At 48.8% G+C, this 14730-nt stretch overlaps 1 protein-coding gene across 2 annotated transcripts in view; it reads right to left on the bottom strand.

Annotated features, from left to right (window-relative positions):
- Positions 1 to 13511, bottom strand: part of CDON (cell adhesion associated, oncogene regulated) — a 56406-nt gene extending 42895 nt beyond the window's left edge. Inside the window, exon 1 of one of the 2 annotated variants that reach the window (XM_062594495.1) lies at positions 13324 to 13511. The gene's annotated coding sequence lies outside the window, so the exon portion shown is untranslated. Of the gene's footprint in view, positions 1 to 12063; positions 12082 to 13323 lie in introns of those variants that run through there. The other variant, XM_062594496.1, reaches the window with a different exon arrangement.
- Positions 13512 to 14730: the final 1219 nt, after the last annotated feature.

Below are 14730 nucleotides of genomic sequence, written 5' to 3'. Positions count from 1 at the left end.
TCTAATGATTCATCCGTAAGCTTTATGGTAAGCTAACCAGGAGACATGGTTTTACCACTTGCCTCCCGTCCCCTCCCCCGCGCTCACTGCTCAAAAGCAGGTTTCAAAACTAAAGTCCAAACTCTCAGGCAAAAACATGCTTGTGTGCTTCTCAATGCAGTGGGGACGAATCCTGGCACTGCTGGCAATCCTCTTCCACTAAAGCAGCAAAACAATCTTATTAGTCCAGGACCTAGATAACAGCTGACTTGACTCAACAGCTGGGGGGAAAAAAAGGGGGGGGGGGGGAGAAAAAAGAGGAAAAAGCCTATCAGGTCATATTTCTGCTGGAATAGGCAACTAAACTGGTTCCCCACACAATGAGTCAAGCAGCAGGACACTGGGAAAGAAAGGCGAGAGGGAACGTGGGTCTGCCCGGCTCAGCACACCGCATGTCTGAGCCCCAGCTGCAGCTGCCTGCCTCCTCCTCCGTTCCAGTGCAAGCAGAAGCAGCCAGGGAGCCGGGGCAGAGACCGGAGCCAGCTCACCACATGGGCCACAGTGAAACCATAGCCCGAGGGCGCGGGCGCTGCAGCTCTGCCACTGCATGCCGGGGCAGCGCGAGGAGCTGCCACCTCCAGTGCAGCTCAGGCTCGAAGGCACGCCGCCTGCTCCCCGACGCTGTGGGCAGAAGCCTCCGGTTCAGGCTGCATGGGCAGCTGGGGGCAGCAATGCCAAACAGCTGCCATTCAATCAGCAAGAGATCACGAGTCAGAGCCTTAAATCTCCTTCTGCAACTCCTCTGAGTCAACGGTAATGGCAGTTACCACCAGCACAACCCGTTCCAACACGAGCAACTTAACTGATAGGGGAGACGCTGACATTTCATCGCAGGTATCAGGGAGGGTTTTCCATCAGGTTAACCTGGCCAAACCGTGTTTTCACTCGCACAGGCATATCCCATGCTCCAACTTTGCTGAACAGGATTTAGTGTTGGACCGCCTCACAGAACAGGAGGAAGGTCCGAGACTCTCCATAGCACATCACTCCCCCCTGAGACTCAAATCCAGAGCTCAGAAGGGCCCTGCAAAGATAACCACCTCTGGGATGAGCTCCATCCCACATTAGCATCAAGCAGATAGCAAGAAAAACAAGATTAAGCAGCACCAGAGCGTTTCAACTTGGCAAAGAAAGCGAGTGCTCTTTCTTGTTGGCTTCTATTTTTGTTTTTCAAGCAATCTCAGACTTAGCCAGAGAAAGGTGCCTGGACTTTTTAATATTCAGGGATTAGAACGGACAACACTTATACACTTGCCAGATCCTAGATAAGTAGCGGCTTGCTTAGGTTAAGCAGGCTAGCGTCTGCCTCCTGCAATATATACGTTTCCAGAGTGAAAATAAACAGCCTCACACCTTTGGCTGGGAGAAGAGCTTCAGTTTTTCTTACAGCCTCACCCTGCAACCCGTCCACTCAAGGATGCGGGTCGAAAGCCTGAAGGTCACTAGAACTTCCCTTATTCCAGGCTACAAGAACGAGGCTGAAGACCCGCAGTCCGCTGTCCGCTGTCGTGCCCGCCAGGCCTGCTGGAGTCCCCTGCCAAGAGTCCTTGCCGCAGCCCCAGGGACTCGCTGTTGCGATGGGGTGTCGCTTCATTTTCTTTTACTAGCTGTTTCAGACAAATTCTGGCTATACCTGCTTCCCACATATATCCACTTACATGCAAACAACAAAAGTAGTATCTAGGAAAAACAATAACTGGAATACTAGATTTTTTTTTCCTTCCAAATGCTCAGCTCAAAAGCCCATCACTTAGAAAAGCGGGCCTAGATTTTACTGCTGCTGCCAAATTCATTCAAAATCTGTCTCAGCGACACAATTTATAGTGCAAAGAGACTCAAGACACATGCCGCAGGACTGCAGGCCATCTAACCCAAGCGTCCACCACCATCCCTTATCTGGTCCTAAACGCTTCCCTGCTCAATTCTGTCTGCAAAGCAATTTGGAAGTGCACCAAAAAAATGCCTCAGTCTGCATAGCTGAATTTAAAATGTATCATTAAGCCTAAAATTTCGACATATTTAGCGAGTTTTGATAACAACATTTTTCTGATTACATCCGTTGCCAGCTTCCTTCTACACCCTCACAAAGATTTAAAGTATACATTCCTATTTCATTCTGCAACAAAGATTAGTGGCAAGAACAGAAAACATTTTCTGTTCCAAAAAACCCTTAGGGTTTTTTTTTTCTCCTTAGCTTGCATTTTATTAGGGACTCCAATCTCCATCAAGCTGTGATACACTGTCACTGCAAAGTATTTAGGCAACTAGTATCAGAGCGCCATACCAAAATGCATGTTTGGAAAAGGCTGTTAAGAAATAATAATAAAAAAAGACTTCCTGAAGCTATCCTGAAGCATAAAATAGTTGCTTAGAAGTGACAGCCTTCAGCAAACTTTATGAAAATCCGTGTGTACGCTTCAGCTTATAGGCACACGTAGAAGTAACTCAGACACTTTCGTGAGTTCTTATCAGGGGAGGAAGAGGTGAGGAAAATAAGGAAAAAACCACATACTATTGTTTAGTCTGACTCTGCAATACATTTAATCTGCATGGAGTTGGAACATTACGCAGTAAACCTCCTCAGCTACCAGAATTATATACATTCAAAACAACCAAAATCCATTCTCCAAATCAAAAACAGCAAAATGCCATCTTAAAGGACACATCTTGGCCCCGTACGGCACGTGAAAATCCTCCAAAACACAACCAAAAGCTGCCATCAGTGCTTACGCACTCACTGCACCCCTGAGTTAATAAAACTGATGAAAAAGAGTACCGACTCTTTTTAAAGGAAATTTAAAGTTGATCAGTTTCACTAACTAGACCTTGATATCAGAGCTTCTGCCAGCCCCAAAAATAAGACTGCAAACAAACTTGGTGTCCTGAACACACACAGGAGCCAGCCAGGCAACCATAGCCATAAAATCCTTCAGTCTACCTGAGCCTGTCAACAGTATCCACCCTTGCTGTGTTCAGAGATGTTAAGATGACAGCTCATGCAGCTTAAGATGTGCCAAAAATAGTTATTCCGGTACATCCGTACGGGTGATAAAAGATTTAGCTACACGAATCCTATTGTTACATTTGCGCAACTCACTTCCCAACCTCATATCCTACTACGTGTGCGAGAACAAGGATCACTCGCGTGTCACTCAAAAGTCAGTCTTCAGGGTGCGGCTCTGCAGCAATTCCAACAGATTGAAGTCAGTGCAGAGGCAGGCCCACCCTTCCTCCGGCCGCACTGCACGCTCCTGCCGCTGCACGGGCCACAGGCAGCTCAGAAGCGGTCAGGGAAAGCACTCAGAGAAAGACACTACAGCGGTACCAATTTTGATCGGCTCAAAAGGCCACGGAAGCAGCATCATATGGGCAGGCAGGCAGGCAGATCTCGCCCAAGGCAAATAAGGCTGCCAAAAATCCACCTTCCCAAATTTAACATTACTGCTTCACTGTTCAACCACCCACTGCTATCTCCTTGTCACTAATCGAGCTCATTCCTCTAACTCTCGTTTTCACATTTCTATACAAAACTTCTTTCCTGGACCCAGAGCACAGTGTCTCCTGTTGCATCCATGAGTCACTTGAACAGTATCAGTCCTGGCTTGCCTACTTTTATTGTAAGAGGCTAGGGATTTCACGTGATATGCTTTTAACACTCATCTGCTAACTGTAGAGTTGTGGCTTAAGACGACCCTTTCCCCAGTGATAGTTTACAGTGTGACAAAAAACAGCGCACATGTCCCTTACACACGACCTTGCTACTTCAACTGCAGGGCTTCCTACTTGTTCATAAACTTGCTACAAAAGCACCCAACTGGTACCATAAAACCAGAGAGCAAACACACATTGTCAGATCCTGCTCGCTTGCGACAAAGAATCCCAAGGACATTGCTGGCTGGTACAGAAATACTCCATGCAAAGAGAAAACATTAACACTGATTCACTGCAATGTCACAAGCACTTACACATCTTGCTCCAAGCTAGATTGCACTTGGTAAGTCCCACACTTTTTATTCTTCTACAGCATCACCGTACAGTTACACTCAAGAGCTCACAAAATCCTTGACGCTTTCCCTACTATTACTACTGCTATCTTTAAGGACAGGCATTGCTGCCAAGACACCAAAACAGTATGTGTTTACTTCTAGGGCGAGTGCTAATGCCAGCATGGACACTTCTCGCTAGCGTAACAAGTACGTGCAGACGGCTGACGGCACGGACTGAGCCGTCTGCAGTCTCTGGCCAACCTGCGCCTTTCCAAGGCTTGGCAGAGCTGCCGTTTCTCTTTGGAGCGACTTGGAACTGGAGACGTTTGACGCAGTCCGATCTTTGTTCCTCCTTTGGTACAGGGGTGCCGGTACGTCCGCAGGTTGTTGCGCAACTTCAGCAGGCATATGGGAATGAAACGGTGGAGAAAGATGCTTTTCAGTGGAGGAGGCTAGGACACATGCCTTACACAAATCATCCCTTTGGAGCTCTGGCTCCTACTTGTTCTCGGTTATATTATTCACTCATGAGTGGATTAATCCATCACTGCAAAGGAATCTCCTGATCTCAGAGATAAAGGCAACAAGTCATGCACTGACGGTCTATGGATCCTCCTGAAAACCTCCAGCCTTTTTCATACCCTTATTTGGGCTGATCTATCATCTCTTAAAAGGAGGGGGAAAAAAACACTGAAAAGATACTACTTAATTACAGTAACTTTACTCAAAAAAACCCTCTTTTAGATCAATCTGGAGCCAAGTGGGAAATTCAAACTCAAAGAATAGAATCATCTTCAGTTTGTTGCAGAAAGGCCCATCATTAACTGTGCTCTTTCCTTGCTGCAGTTCCCCTGACAGGCCGAGAAGCAGTCAGACGGGGGTTCCCTCCTCAACTAGGGTACCAAAAACCAAACAAAATAGAAATAATTCCTTTTAGGATTCTTTAAAGACAACCTGTCATTTAAGTCAGATAACTGGTTTATTTTACTTGACAACTTTAAAAGGAAAAATCCCAGCACCATTCCCTTGGAGGAACAAGGGCATCTCCAATCACACGTGCACTAAAACAGGCTAAGTTGAATACAAAGTCTCTGTGCAAAACAGAGTGACACTCTTCCAGAGGAAGGAGATCTTTAGCATGTGGTTTTCCTTCAGCAATTTAGTAGTTCGTGCAAGACAATTACCGAGGCATTTAGGAACTGTCTTTTCTTCACTTGAGATTAAGGAGGTCAGAGATGATCCTCACACCTCATCTATGACTGGAGCTGTCAATCGCAATGCAGGTGTCTCAGCAGCACACAGCAGGCGAGGGAGTTGCCTGGCAGGATGCACAGAACACAGCCTGCAGGTATCTTTTTAAACAGTTACATAATTCACCCCAAAGATATCAATCAGTTGCACCCAGCCGCTTCGCATAGAAGGCACTGGATAGACCCCACTTGCGTCAGCTCGAACAGAAGCGCCGAGAGAAGCAGCTACTTCAGGACTCGGCTCCCTCCTTTACCTGAGGAAACCTCGCACAAGAGAGATCCTTGCAGTCCGCTCTAGTACGGCCGTTTAGCCTGGTTAGCGCGACCAATAACCGCGTAGACACCGTGCTTTAAATGGCCAAAACACCAAGAAGCACGTGGAGAACCGTTCCCTGGCTGCCACTGCACGCCAAAACCGGGGCGCATTGCTTTCATCGCTACTGGCACTTGCTGCGGCTCAGCACAGCTAAAGCTGCTAGTATCATGCCTTCATCCCACCATGGAGATATGTCCCCACAAATCAGAGTGCACGCTTGGTTAGAGCAGAGCTAAATAATCTGGAAACCTTCAGTTTAACTGCGTTTGGCTTCCCTAAGGCGGCGGGGTGCCCCCTTTCCATCTTGCACATGAACAGAAACACATTTCTCCCTGAGCACTGGCCAACATACCAAGGTAAGCTAAGCAGAGAGGTGCCTTCCTCCTCCACAAAGCCCATTTTTCAAAAAGGGGCTGATCACAGCACAAGCGTTTCCCCTTGTCTAATAATCCCTGGCATTTTACAGGTTCGCTGTAAGGAAAACCAGAGTTTTAAGGCAGGCAGACTTCGCACGACTCTGAGGTAGAAAATATTAAACTTGCCTTTGAATTAAATAAGGCACAACTGCTTGGTGCATTATCAGATACAATAGCTGCTGTCTGTGGGGAGAACTCAACAGCAGCATCTAGTATATAAATCAAAGGCATGATCGGACAGACAGGTGAGGCAGAGGGTGCGGTTTCACATTACAGCCAAGCCAAGCTGAAAGCTCGCCGCCGCCAAAAGGGATGGTCTCATTCCCTCCACACGCTCTCCTCCCCCCGCAGCCATTCCCTCATTCCCTCCTGCTGGTTTTGGCATTGCCCCCGACTGCCAAGCTGGAAAAAAAAAATATATATATATATATATATGTATGTATATTTATAATTTTCTTTTCAGATTGAGCTGGCTTATTTTGCTCTAGTTTTCAGTGGTTTTCTTCTCTGCCGTTTTAGTGAGCTGAACAGGTTTCTCAGGCATTTCTAGCCGGGGTGGGGGGCAGAAGATACAGGGGCAGAAGACGGCAGGAGGTGCCCCTCTGCAAGGCAACTGGCTCTTAGCTCGGCTCCAGCTGCAGCATCCATCTCCGCTTCAACAGTGCAGTTTTACAAGACAGCTAAGCCAATTTAAAAGCTAGCTGCTGCCAAAAGGGGCCGCCCTATTCCCCTCCCAGGCCCCCAGAGGCTCCCCCATCGTCCTCGTGGAGGATTTAGCAGCTCCGTAACCGCGGGGCAAGTCCGTGCACTGGCTGATCCAGCAGAAAGTTTGGGGCTTGTTTTTGAAGGGCAAGCTGCATTCGCTCCCCCTGAGGCTGCACCACCACTGGATTCCCACACTGGGGAAGAGGCAGGAACATACCTGCCACTTCCTGCAGCAGCTCGTTGTCGGACTGGCTTAGCTGTAACGTGAAACTGCACCCAAGGAGCTGGAGGGAAAAAAAATACATACAGATAGTCCCACCTGGCTACAAGAGTGCCAAGACACCTAGTAGATATGGGGGGGGGGGGGTGAACAACTCACCTTGCATGATTATTTTCCCTTCTGTTGAAAGACAGAAGGTATTTCTCATGCATAAAGAGCAAGCTGGTGGCTTAATGGAAAAGGCAGGTGGCCTGGATGTACAAATCTCAATCCTTACAAGGGCCAAACAAGCAGTTTAGCCTCCAGTCATCACCATCACGGGAGAACCATCACCAGAAACAGCAGTGGAGACATGAACTGGAGGAAACTTGGTGAAAAATGACAACGTAAGCAGCCCTGGAAGGTGTACTTGGTCACGCACCAAGAAAATAATTGGAAGATGACCTGAACAAGAGAAATACAGGCAACTACCTTTTCTAAAAAATTCTTGTGACAAGGCAACTAGAACCTTCTCTTGGTAGCTTAAGCAGGGACTACAGTAAAGTCTGGCTTTTACTGAATCTGCCGAGAAGACTAGAAGAGTAGAGAAGGGAAGAGGTAGGATCTCTCCCTGGAGCAAGGGAGAAAAGATACAATGGCAAGTTAGATGGTGTTTTGAAGCCAGTAGCAGAGACTTGTCAGATGTTAAACTCCAAAACACCTTACAGCACTGCACAAGGAACTTCATCAAGCTTGGAAGAGTACCGCCAGGGAGCAAGACATTTTGTTCCAGTCCCCAAAACCTGAAGACAATATCCCGGAGCAAACCATCCATGCACAGTTGGGATGAGAGGGGACACTGACAATACAGAGGAACGGGCAGCAACGCAATGGCACAGTGCAGCGTTTCCCCGCTGGACCAGTCCATACTGCCACAACTTTTTTTTTTTTTTTTTCCATTAAAGGGAGAGTCTGTCAGGAAAATATGAAGCTAGTAGAAATGGAAACATGCCTAGGAAAACAAACCTAGTACCAACTCGCCTGTTAACAAGTTAGACTGAAATAGCAAAGAGCGTGCAGAGAATACAGTTTGGTCCCCATATACCAGCTTTAAGAGTCTGTACTGGGGAAAAAAATTAAAAAAAAAAAAAAAAAAAAAGGAAGCTGGCTTCTTATTTGAAGAAGAAATTTGATAAATTCCACTTGAGGTAAGCGGAACTGATGCAGCGGCAGCTGCACGATTTGGATATTAGATTCCAACACACATAATGGCATCTTCTCCCTAGTGCTTCTCCCGCCTATTCCGTCCTACAAGGGTTAGGAATCATCTGTGTCTGCAAGTGTGTGTGTATTTAAAGCAAATAAAGGCGAGTTATCAGGTAAGCAGAAATCAGAGGAAGCTGATGAGAAAAGCAAGAGACATTGAGAAAAGACTGCAGATTACAGACAAGGAAATAATGCTGCAGGCACTGGGCATTTTTGATATTCCGACAAAACTTTTCTAGAAAATTGATACATCGTTCCGAACAGTCAATGCTGCAGAAACCAGCGAGGTGCTCAGCCTGTTTCTCATCTGTATTTAGAAGGGCAGGGAAAGTTTTACTTATATCACACACGGCTGAAAAATATTTAACATGACTAAGTGCTAAAAGCGAGCATTTTTTAACCAGTCTCACCCAAGCTGCAAACGGGAATCTGCTCAGAAGCTCCTGTCCCACTGGAACACTAAGGAAACCCAGAAAACCGACAGAAAAACATTACAGCAGCATCCAAAAAGGGCAAGTGGGAAACCAGCATGACTCAGCCTAAACACAGAGCCACTCGCAAAGCAACAGACAAAAAACAATTCTCTATACAAAGGTCAAGTCTATGATATCAATCAATTCCTACAAATTAGATGTTGCCTAACAGAAGACATTAAGCAAACTCCTAAGCACCGCACAGCATGCTGATTAAAAATGATTCCATGTGAAATGTTATCTGAAATATCAGATCTCAACATATGAGTCAATCAAGTCTCACTGAATCCCAGGGCTGCACCAAAAGCTGCACTACACCTGAGGGATTTTAAGCCTCTCTAGAAACAAGGTCACCAGCAGCTAAATTTGCAACTGTCACAGGACAAGGTGCTATGGAGATGATCCAAACTGAATCGGCAAAATTAGACGAAGCAAAACACATTTTAATGTAACTCTGCACACATGCATAAATATACACTACTACATTTCCAGCAGCTTCCCTGGGAAGGTAAAAATCAAAGCAGTTAGTCCTTTACACATTCAGTGATATCAACAATGTTAATAACCACATAAAGAGAAATAATGCAAGGAGGTATTGCATGACTATCAAGCAATTAGTCAGATTTGTGTCTGCATCAGGCAACACTTTAGAGAACAGCTTTATTCTGAGAAATGATTTATCACACGCTTCCCAGTTAGTTTTTTGGCACTGCGCTTCTGGCAGCTGAAGCTTTACTGTTCTTACACTTAATGGTACTATCTAAAACCAACTCTTACCTCAAGTCGTCACCAAATTCATTTCAGAGGTTTTGGAACCACCAAGGATTTCATTAAGGAAAACAGCTCTGCTCAGAGCAATGCAGAACAGGCTTTCTGAGCTGACAAGCACCAGCACGGCTGTGTTCATGCGAGGAAATCAATTGCTTTGCTTTACAATTTTCCACATCTGCAGAGTCAATGTTTAAACAAGTGTATTTTTAAGCTTTGACAGTTAAAATCCTCTAGTGACATCACCTGAAGTCGTAGCACAGCTGCCTTATTCCTCTGGCACTAGAGCAGGCCAAAGTAAGCATTAGCCTCAGTTTATAGGCTTGCAGCACACCTTCAGATAATGAAAGCCCAGGTGGGATATGCTCTGTAGCAGAGCCAGTCTCTTCACCCAAGACCTGGCAAAAAGGAGTAAAGACATATTAAGCTTAATACCAGTTCTGGGAGTCCTGGCTGGGGTATCCAGCAAGCCAGCAGAGGGAGCACGCAGGGGTCCAGCTCTCAAACACCACTCCCCAACATCAAGGAGGGCTGGCATGCAAACAGTGAAGTAAACAAAACAGAGCTGATCTTAGCTGGTGCCCCATGTATCCCCAAAGAAACCAATGCTTCGAAAGGGGGCAGAAAAAACAAAAGTCAAGCTTGCACAAGGGACAGAAAAAAAAAAAAACCTCAAGCTACTTTCCGTGGTTTACTAAGTGTTGCCAAACTTGGCTGTACTGAAGCACCCTGCCAAAGCTGGGAATACCACAGCAGTATCCGAGCAGGATGCGCAGCCATGCCGCGTTTCACCTTGCGCAGATCCCAACGCATCCAGCTATGAGCACTCAGAAGAGCACACAGGCGTAAATCACATGAATCCAAGCAACAAAGCCATCATACTCGCCCTTGTGTGGATTATTAAACCCTCTCTCTACTAGAGCTCTTCCATCTTATTTTCCCATTGCTTAGAGAAAAAAAGGAAAAAAAAAGTTTTAGTGTGAAACAGGTAATTCAGTGGATTCCATCTTGGTATTTCTATTTGTAAGTCTAGCTTTAAATAACCAAATAGTTCCAAGTATCAGTCACAGGTTTCTAAGGCTACTTCACATGGCTGCAGATTTTTCTGTGATGTAGACCAAGCCAGTTGAAGGCTTCCTTCTCATTTTGGAGAGGGGATTAAACAAAAATGTTTCTTTCTTTTTACTGCTGTAGCTACGCTCTGTTATCAATCCTTCTCCACAAGATAATCTTGTAACTGCTTTTTTTTTTTTTTTTTTTTTTTTTTAAAAAAAAAAAAGAAAGAGCAGGGTTTTGGTTTCAGCGCATTTGAATTACATGAACTGTGCTCGTGGTCTATTTTCCCTTGGTGGAACAAAAGCACGCTGTTTATGATTAGGGCATATAATATCATGTTTAACAAAAAAATTTTCAAGAATTCATGCCATGAAGCATTTAACGCTACTCACGAACAGGGAATTTTTGGAATATAGCAACAGGAAAAAAAACGCACCGTTGCCATCAGCAACTAAGCTATGACAAGAGCACTTTTTCTTCTTAAAGGAATTATGGACAAGCAGTACATCACATAAATTGAAACTGTCAAAGCACCAAAGTTGTTTGAAATAAGCAGAAGACCAACCAGCTCCACAAAGCACCGCTTAGTTTTAAGTCCAAACATAACAGGATTACCTGCTTTGTTCCAAGTCGCAAAATGAAAACGTTTGGCCGGGAACTGCAAACACTAGAGAAGTTTATACGCTACTAGTAACCTCCATGACCGGTGGCTACAAAATGACAATTTTAGCTCTTAGTTTACCAAATTGTATTTCTAATACATGTGTGAAAGATGCAACTTACTAAGTAAACACCCCTTCAAAGCTGACAGTTTTACAGCTCCACATTCAGCGCTGCTACTCCTTTTGAGAGCCCTCCTAGCGCAAGATGCAGCAAATCATTTTATGAACGCAGTAAAAAAGCTACATAAAGCAGTCACGTTTATGGATTCACCCATCTTTTAAAAGTTACAAGGCCGTGACAAAATAAACACTGTCCATTTTTAGCCTAACAGTTGCAAGTTTTGTGTTTTAAGCCTGAAAAAAAAGAAAAAAAACCATTTCCCCGTGGGTTTAAAAATATAAATATTGAAAATGTGCAATAGCTGACTGAAAAGCTCTTTTATTAAAATTTACCAACTGTATCATTTTTCTGGTAGAGACAAAGCAAATAAAATTAATCTCAAATGCAGGAAATAAATTGTTTGAAGGATGGTAGGTGCCAACATACCCAGAAAGTCTTAATACAAAGCAAGAGTTAAGATGTCATGAAGCATTAGAGCAGGATTCTTCAGGAATTACACATCATCTTTTGCTTTAGGGGCTGACTTTCAACCACCCTAATTGCAGAGAAAATTGTGTTAAGATTAAAAACACGTATTGAGATATCAATTTTAAGACAGTTAAGAGGCTATACATGAGTACAAATCCATCTCCTACTGCATTTTGTAGCTACTTCAAATAGAAAAGGCATTTTAATTAAAACTTACGACAAATACAGCAGAGTCAGATTAACTTTCACTGCGAAATAAGACCTTAAATCAATAACAGACTCAAGGCAGAGTAGTTAACATTGTAAACTGTGCTCTGAAGATTTTTTTAAAAACTCACCAAAGCTCGCTCTAAATTGGCTTGTTTTAGTGTTTTCTCCCAGTTAGTCTTACAGACCAAGGACGAGGGGGGGAAAAAAAAAAAAAAGTCAGATGGTTTAAATAAATCGTGCGGTTGAGCTCCGACTTCAAATATAAGAAGCCTGGACTGCTCGTGTGCTTTTGGGTTGGGTTCTTCTCTCGCAAGATAAGCTGTTTAAGTCATGCCTTGATTTTAGTCCTGCCAACATATGGCTTCTTCCAAGGAAAGCTCCCCCGCCCACCACCCCTCCGCTGCCCTGCTAGCTTTCTCCCCCCTCCAGCTCACCAGAAAAAGGGGGGGGGGGGGAAGAGAGGGAAAAAAAAAAAAAAAAAAAAAAAAAAAAAGCCCTGCAGGGCAGAAATTCCTCAGGTGCTCGCTAATGGCATTCCCAGGGGCTCCGAGCCGCTTCGGGGATCAAGAGCTCTCCTGGCCCCCGCTGGGGTAAGGCGCAAGGAGTCTGTTCCGTTTAATCAAATACAGAATGAGCTCCCAGCCCCATTCACCGAGCTGTCTCCAGGGCTCCAAAAAGGCATCGGGGAGCGGGGATCACGCTAATGCGGCTCTTTCAGGCAGCGATAATGAGTTTGATGTGAAAGGGGCACATTAATAATATCACCTCGGCGCTATTATCCGGGGGCGCGGGAGCCGGCTCCGCGGCATGGCGGGGCGGAGGGGGGGGGGAGGACACTCGCTGCCCCGCCGCCACCACCCCCGCTCCAGCAACGGCGCTGAACGCTTGGGGAGCGCCGGGCGGCGCGGGGAGGGGGCGCGGGAGCCGCCTGACAGCAGGCGCCGCCGCCACCTGCGGCAGCGCCTCGCGCCCCCTCACGGCCCCAACGGCGGCGCCTCGCGCCCCAACGGCGGCGCCTCGCGCCTCAACGGCGGCGCCTCGCGCCCCCTCACGGCCCCAACGGCGGCGCCTCGCGCCCCCTCACGGCCCCAACGGCGGCGCCTCGCGCCTCAACGGCGGCGCCTCGCGCCCCCTCACGGCCCCAACGGCGGCGCCTCGCGCCCCCTCACGGCCCCAACGGCGGCGCCTCGCGCCTCAACGGCGGCGCCTCGCGCCCCCTCACGGCCCCAACGGCGGCGCCTCGCGCCCCCTCACGGCCCCAGCGGCGGCGCCCCCCCGCGGTGGGGGAAGGGAGGCGCAGGGCGGCCCGCAGCCCCCTCCCCGTCGCCGGGCAGCCGGTGCCCCCGCACCTCCGCCGTCCCCTGCGCGGGCGCGGCCGGGCGCGTTACCTCTCCGCAGCCGCCGCGCCCCCGGCTCGCACAGCGCCCCGTCCCGTTCGGCGGCGGCTTCCCAGGGCATTCCAGGCAGAGCGGGAGATCCGGACCGGAGCCTCCATCCAACACCGCCCCGGCCGGCCGACCCGTGCGGACCCGGCCCGATCGCGTCGCGTCGCGTCGCGTCCCGTCCCGTGCCGAGCCGAGCCGAGCCGAGCCGAGCCACCGGCCCCCCCCCCCCCCTCCACCTCACACACGCGCGCACCGACCGCCGGCGCCTCCCCTGGCCCCGCCCCCGCCGCCCGCCGCGAGCCACGCCCCCGCCACGCCCCCGCCACGCCCCCGCCACGCCCCCGCCACGCCCCCGCCACGCCCCCGCCACGCCCCCGCCACGCCCCCGCCACGCCCCCGCCACGCCCCCGCCACGCCCCCGCCGCGGAACGTACCAACGCCGCCCCCACCACGGAACGTACCAACGCCGCCCCCGGAGGACGGGCGGGGGGGTGGCCGAGGCGGCAGGCGAGAGCCTCCGGAATGGGGCAAAACCTCCCAATTTTGGTGCTTTTCTTGATTGATTTATTTATGTATATTCCCGGGAGCGTCCCGCTCGCTCCGTAACCCCGGCGCTGGCAGCCAGAGCCGGTGCGAACCTCGCCGCCCGCGTTGCTGTGGTGGCCGTGGTCTTCTGGAAGGACCTTGGGCTGGGGCTGTAGGCAGCTCTTCTCCAGCCCTGCCTCCCGGGTGGCCCTCGGGCCAATGTCACAGGTAGCTTGGGGTCCATCCCCGTCCTCTGGATGGACCTCAGGCCAATGCTTCGGGTAGCTCCTCTCCAGGCCTGTCTCCTGGATGGACCTCCGTGCTATAGATAACCTGTTTCCAACCCTGCCTCCAGCTCCATCTCCTGGATGGACCTTGGAGTTACATCACGGGCAGTTTATTTGCCATCCTGTTTCCAACCTTCTCTCCCGGACGGACCTTGGATGGACATTGTAGGCAGCTGTTCCCTGGTCATGTTTCCAGCACCACCTCCTGGATGGACCTTGGAGTTACATCGCAGGCAGCTTGTCTCCAGTCCTGTTTCCAGCCACATCTCCCAGATGGACCTCCAACCGATGGCGCGGGTAGCTCATCTCCAGCCCCATTTCCAGACGGACCTCAGATGGCTGCTCCAGCCCCATATCCAGATGCACCTCCCTGCTTGGACTCAGCCCCGACCCACCTTGCCCACAGCTCACCCTTGGTCCTCGGCTCATACCCCTTGTCCAAGGTGCCCCGCAAGAGCTGGTCCCCCTCCACCACCTCCTGGTGGGTGCAAGGTGCCAAAGCAAAGAGGTGGCGGAGTGTGCTGGGGGGAGAAGTTGCTCCTTCAGATTGACACCATATGGCCGTTCCTTATCCGCGGGCCCGGTAGACGGGTCTGGC

This window comes from Rhea pennata, chromosome 24 (assembly GCF_028389875.1).
Source record: "Rhea pennata isolate bPtePen1 chromosome 24, bPtePen1.pri, whole genome shotgun sequence".
NCBI lineage: Eukaryota > Metazoa > Chordata > Aves > Rheiformes > Rheidae > Rhea > Rhea pennata.
The sequence above is the reverse complement of the archived record's forward strand: the minus strand, read 5'-3'. Positions and strand labels throughout refer to the sequence as shown.